The following is a 5,554-nucleotide window of genomic DNA, read 5'->3' as shown; positions in this document are numbered from 1 at the left end:
TAGTGATCTATTTATGAGAGCAGGATATGTAAATAAAGCTTTGTAAGTCTACCTAAAGTTAACCTCAAATCAGAGTCTTCTTACTCTTTCTCTAACTTTATCCAACTGGTGTATTTGTCCCTTTTTGTGGCCCTATATCTTACTGCAGATATAGAGATGTGAATACCTTGGAAAATGCCTAAGAAAAGGCAATGGGAGTGATTAAAAGTTTGGGAAGTAAGTCATAAAAGAAAACCAGGGAAGTCAAAGACAAGAGAAGAGGAAAGGATGCTTGATAAATCTTTATGTTCTGGAAGAGATGGTATACAGATGGAAGCAGTGAATATGTTTTCTCTCTTCTTATTGAGACAAGGGGAAAAAAGTCATGCTAAAGCTGAAGTATGAGGAATTAATATCAGAAAAATAAAAAAATAATGTATATTTATATATATTAAAATGTATATTCTCTATATAATGTAAATTTTATAAATAGTTAAAAATTATAAGAAAGGACATTATAGAATCTTTTCTCAAGTATTTTTTTAAACATGGTAATTTATTCAATTTAATTAATACAATACAAATATATGACTCAAGAGCACAAGTACTATGGACATAGAGATAAATAAGCCATTTAGCAGTTTATGGGGGAAAAAAGGGGACAATATGGAGTTATTATTCCCTGGTTAAGTGCTAAAATAGAGATAAGCAGAAGGAAGGATAACAGCACTGATAGATATCCAATATACAACTAGAAACTGGAGGTTAGAATCAGGAGCTAGAGATAAATATGTAGGAGTCATTAGGTTATAGGTGATATTTTGAGGAAATATGAATGTGTGAACTCTCCAAAGAATATTCAACAAATACTGAGATTTTGTTTTGATGAAATTAATTATATGATCAGATCCTAGATTTTCTGTTTTGTGATATAGAAAGAAGTTTTCCCCAGAAAACTCATCTGTACAACTGTTATAGATATGTATTTTATTTTTAAAATGTGTTTTCTTAGTTTTTTGTGCAGTAATAAGTATTATCAGGTAAGGAAAAAATAGTGTTGGTAATTTTGAGTAGGATTTATAGAAATGTATAAATTGAGTGGTGAAAAAAATATATTTTAACACATGGCACCAGAATTCATATAGTGGGAAGGGTCTCCTTAATTTATATGGTTTAAAAAATGGGAAATCTACCTTTCAATACAAGGGAAAGACTTTGTAACAATAGAGTGTTTGAGGGCTTCTGCAAGAGAACTTGAATTTTTCAGTAAGATGATCATGGCAGCTCAGACTGTCAGGGGGCCCTGGAAAAGGTTGGTCTCAGGATGCCATCTGAAGCCTGCGGCAGTGGTGGGGGCCGTGGCTCCAGCGCAGGGACCTGTGGAAATGTCAGGTATTTAGCTTCCTGTGGGATACTGATGAGCAGAACTCTTCCACTACATACCTCAATTTTGCCTAAGGAGGTATATGCAAGAACTTTCTTCAGAACTGCTGCACCACTAATAAACAAAAGAAAAGAATATTCAGAGAGGAGAGTTATAGGATATTCTATGCAGGAAATGTATGATGTAGTATCGGGAATGGAGGATTACAAGCATTTTATTCCTTGGTGCAAAAAGTCAGATGTATATCAAGTAGATCTGGATACCGCTAAACACGATTAGAAATTGGGTCTCCACCTGTATTCGAGCGCTATGCATCCGTAGTAACCTTGGTGAAGCCACATTTGGTAAAGCATCCTGTACTGATGGGAAGCTCTTAAATCATTTGGAGACTGTTTGGTGTTTTAGCCCAAATTCTTCCTGGCTACCCAAGAATTTGTATTTTAGATTGTTCAATTTCTTTTGAATTTTGCTCCCTTTTACACTCTCAGCTGCCACATTGTTTTCGATGAAGTTGTAAAGCAAATGGTAACTGCCTTTGAAAGAAGAGCATGTAAGCGGTATGGTCCAGAAACGAATATACCTTGGGTATTAATGTTTCATGAAGTTCATCGTGTGTAAAGGGGAAAAGGAAATGGTCACCTACTTATAACTAGTTTATTCACTTTTAAGAAGTGCTTTCAGAAGTCAGAAAGCATTTGTCAAACTCAACTTTGATTATAAACCTGTACCGTTGAATTTTTTCATTTGGAATATGTAACCACGTGTACATAGAATTCAGTCAAGTGTAATTCAGAGTAATACGTATGCTAGCATATTTACAATAATGAATGTCATCACAGTTGCAAGAATACTGACATCACTCTTCTGAACAGAAATTGGAACGGTAAATTTAAACCTTTTAATTATCACCTCACCTGAAAGATGTTGGTTGAGATACACATGCAGTGTGTATTATATTAACCATATCGCATTTAAGTTATTAAATTCAGACTATTTATAACTTATTGTCTTTAGGGACTGCCTCATGGCTTAGGATATTTGAGTAATCATCAGACATTTATAGTAAAAACTTTAACTTAAAAATACTGTTAATGAAGGTTCCCAGGCATTTTTCTTATTTTTAAATTGTTCTTATGGGTAATAGTAGATAATTCAGTGTTATACTGAGGTTAGCTTCCAGATAAAGTGAATTTTGTGTGTGTGTGTGTGTGAGTGGTCCAGAGTTTTAAGCTACTTTTCTCATAGTCTGCAACCCTCTCCCAGGTACCTTGACTGCTATTTCAATAATGCTGATTGTGTGTCAAATTTTGTCTACAACAGTAGGCAATAGATGAAGATAAGTTTCTTGATATGTCTCAAGCACCATTCATCCTTATTTTCTATTTATTGTGTGTACTCACTTTCAATAACGTATTTCAAACTGATATTTTTGTAAACACATCAGTGTAAGGACTGAAGTGGTAACAATACAGTAAATTTGTTTAAAAAAAAAAAAGAGAGAGAGAGAGAGAATGTGAGTTTTGCTTTTGCTTCTGAGAGGAAAAGGCATGGTCTGGGGGTTGCCTGAAAATAGAGGTCCAAAAAAAGGGATGGAAAGGTAAAAATCTTAATTATCTATTAAGATCTATCTATTCTCTATTGTCTTAGTAGAGAGAAAGACCAACAAATGGGCTGTCTTTGTTAATATTGGAATGCTGAAGTCAATTTAAAATTGTTTCTGTTGGTACATCTCTCCTCTGTCTTCTAACTAGACAAAATAAGTATATTCAGTGTGACTCAAGTGCTTGTAGTAGCAGACTAGGTATGCTTAGATAGCCAGTAAAACATTATTTCTAGGTGTGTCTGTGATGGTGTTTCTGGAAGAGATTAGCATTTGAATCAGTAGACTGAGTAGAGAACTTCCATCCTCTTGAGTGTGGGTGGGCATCATCTAATCCACTGAGGGTCCAAATAGAACAAAAAAGTCTGAAGAAGGGCAAATTTCTGTTCTCTTTTCTTGAGCTAGACATTCATTTTCTCCTACTCTCAGATATCAGAGCTCCTGGTTCTCAGGCTTTTGCACTCTTTGACTTATACCATTGGCTCCTCTGGTTCTCAGGCCTTTGGGCTTGGACTGAAATATGTCACTGACTTTCTTGTTTCTTCAACTTGCCATAACCACATGAGCCAGTTCCTAAAATAAACATCCTCTTATATCTGTATCTGTATCTATATCTATGTCTATATCTTCATATTCTATTACTTTTATTTTTCTGGAGAATCCTGACAAATACACTAAGTAACTCATATTAAACCACCTGTTGATCATAACAAAAAAGAACAAGCAAAAGAGGTTTTTTGCTCAAAGGCATCAGGAAATTAACAAAGAAATAAAGATGACAGGGCCAGGATTTAAGAGGATATTGTTCTGTGCTTGCTCAAGGAGAATTGTCAATTGCTGAGAGCTGGTGAGATCTTGAGAAGTCCAAGAACAAGGGGATCTAAAATGTGGAGTCCAAGGCTTATCAGAGGTAAAAGCATGATAAAACTTACTCACATTAGGTGTAGGTAGGTATACCTGAAAGGCTATATACTTAAAGGAGGGATGAAGTTGAAGTAGAAATTTCTGACATGGATGAAACCATAGGGTTTCACTAGAACTAAAAATTACAGTTGATCCTTGAACAACACGGGGGTTAGGGGTGCAGGCTCTCCTACCCATGTTAAAAATCCATGTATAACTTTACAGTTGGCCCTCAGTTTCTGAAATTCTATATGCATGGGTTCAACCAACTGTGGATTGTGTAGTACTGTAGTATGTATTCATTGAATAAAACCTGTGTATAAGGGGATCCACACAGTTCAAACCATGTTGTTTAAGGGTCTACTGCATTTTTTTTAAATAAAAGAACGAAATAGAAATCCTGGAACTGAAAACACAATATCAGAAATTGAGAACATTGTGGATTGGCTTAACAGAAGACTTGACAGAGAATAAGTAAGAATAAAATAAATGGTAGGTCAGAAGAAAAATCCAAAAAGGATGGAGAAATGCAAAAGAGACAATAAAAGACAGAGTGAATACAGTGAGAATAAATAAAATACGTAACTGGACTACAAAGAAGATATCCAGATAGCCAAAAAGCACATGAAAAGATGCTCAACATCATTAATTAATACATAAATGCAAATCAAAACTACAGTGAGGTATCACCTCACACCAGTCAGAATGGCCATCATCAAAAAGTCTACAAACTATAAATGCTGGAGAGGTGTGGAGAAAAGGGAACCTTCCTACACTGTTGGTGGGAATGTAAATTGGTGCAGCCACTATGGAGAACAATATGGAGGCTCCTTAAAAATACTTAAAATAAAACTACCATATGATCCAGTGATCCCACTCCTGGGCATATATACAGAGAAAACCATACTTCAAAAAGATACATGCACCCCAATGTTCATTGCAGCTGTTTACAATAGCCAAGACATGGAAAAACCTAAATGTCCATTGATAGAGGAATGGGTAAAGAAGATGTGGTAGATATATACACAATGGAATATTACTCAGGCATAAAAAAGAATGAAATAATGCCATTTGCAGCAACGTGGATGGACCTAGAGATTATCATACTAAGTGAAGTAAGTCAGAGAAAGACAAATATCATATGATATCACTTATATGTGGAATCTAAAAAAAAAAGTGGTACAAATGAACTTATATACAAAATAGAAATAGACCCACAGACATAGAAAACAAACATGCTTACCAAAGGAGAAAAAGAGGGGAGGAGGGATAAATTAGGAGTTTGGGATTAACATACACACACCACCATATATAAAGTAGATAACCAACAAGGACCAACTGTATAGTACAGGGAACTATGCTCAATATTTTGTTATAACCTATAAGAGAAAAAAATCTGACAAAAAGAGATATATATGTATGTATAACAGAATCACTTTGCTGTACACCTGAAACTAACACAACATTGTAAATCAACTATACTCCAATAAAATTTTTAAAATATGTAACTGGAGTCCCAAAAGGAGAGGAGAAAAATCAATGGATCAGAGAATACATAAAGGAATAATGACTAGAAAAATCTACTAACATTAAAATATATATCATAGCATCAAAAGATCTCTATATGGCTTCTGATTCCAGATATATTAGTATATTCCACCATATTCATCAACAAACTACAACTTAAA

At 34.6% G+C, this 5,554-nt stretch overlaps 1 pseudogene across 1 annotated transcript; it reads left to right on the top strand.

The window, feature by feature from the left end:
• The first annotated feature begins 1,301 nt into the window (after positions 1–1,301).
• On the top strand, positions 1,302–1,981 carry LOC309822300 (coenzyme Q-binding protein COQ10 homolog B, mitochondrial-like; annotated as a pseudogene). Its single transcript has one exon. The product of its transcript is annotated as a coenzyme Q-binding protein COQ10 homolog B, mitochondrial-like (transcript).
• Positions 1,982–5,554: the final 3,573 nt, after the last annotated feature.

This window comes from Grampus griseus (assembly GCF_964374135.1).
Source record: "Grampus griseus genome assembly, chromosome: 4".
In the NCBI taxonomy this organism is placed as follows: Eukaryota; Metazoa; Chordata; class Mammalia; order Artiodactyla; family Delphinidae; genus Grampus; species Grampus griseus.
This window is presented reverse-complemented; position numbering and strand designations above follow the sequence as displayed.